Raw genomic sequence first — 1,046 nt, 5'->3', positions numbered from 1 at the left:
CCATGTCCCATTCACAGCACCACTCGGGCACACAGGATCACGCAGTCACGCACAAAACACACAGAATACACGTGCCAGCTCACAGCTTCTCACACGCCTGAGGCCCACCTCCACGACCTGTCCCCTGACCACAGACCCAGACTGAGCCAGGGCACCTTCTCCCTCTGGTCCCAGCCCCAGTGCCTGATGCTGACCCGGTGCTCCAGAGGAGGTGCCCAAAAGGCAGAGGAAGGAAATGGGCACACGCCAGGGCAGAGGCACGCAGCGGAGGGAGCTGGGAAGCGAGGGCTGCCGGCTACGCAGGTACCTGTCGGCGCAGGCACGGCCATGGTCCTGCTCAGCGCTGGGCACGTAGTGGCTCAGGAGGCCTCCCCGCCCACCAGGGTCCAAAGAGCACAGGTGTGGCCACGTCCATAGCCCCACTTCACAGGGCACCTGCTCACCGGCAGGGCTCTGCCTGTGGCCACTAGCAAGGAAGCTGCTGTCTCTCCACCACCAGATTCCAACCCCCGGCTCAAACTCTGGCCCCCTCAGGGGCACAAGCCACCAGACCTCACCAGCACCCAGGTAAGGGCCTGGCCCCTGGGTAGGATCAGGGCCCTTCCCAGGGGCAGGGGATCCAGGGGAGAGCAGGGACATCTCTGTGGGTTCTCAGGCAGAAGTTTCCAGCTAATTCCCAGATACCACCGCAAGGATCAACCCAATGAGGTAGGTTAAGGAGCAGAGCAAGCCAGATACTTCTGGCTCCAGGAGTATCTCTGGGGTGCTGCCCCCAAAGTCTGGAATGTAGGTACCTGCTCCATGCTCCAAACAGCTACCTTTGGGGGATAAATGGGGAACATGGGGCAGCCACAGTTCCCCCACCCCACCAGGGGCATGGCAGGCCAAGGCCTGCGCCTCTCCCTCTCCCTCTCCCTCTCCCTCTCCCTCTCCCTCTCCCTCTCTTTCTTTCTTCGCTCTCTCACTCTGTCCCTTTCTGGTCTAATTAAAATAAATAAATAAATAAAGTTAAATAACATAATTCTTAAAAAAAAAAAAAAAAAGGA

The sequence above is a fragment of the Tupaia chinensis genome, unplaced genomic scaffold, assembly GCF_000334495.1.
Source record: "Tupaia chinensis unplaced genomic scaffold, TupChi_1.0 Scaffold000270_1, whole genome shotgun sequence".
Lineage (NCBI taxonomy): Eukaryota > Metazoa > Chordata > Mammalia > Scandentia > Tupaiidae > Tupaia > Tupaia belangeri.
This window is presented reverse-complemented; position numbering follows the sequence as displayed.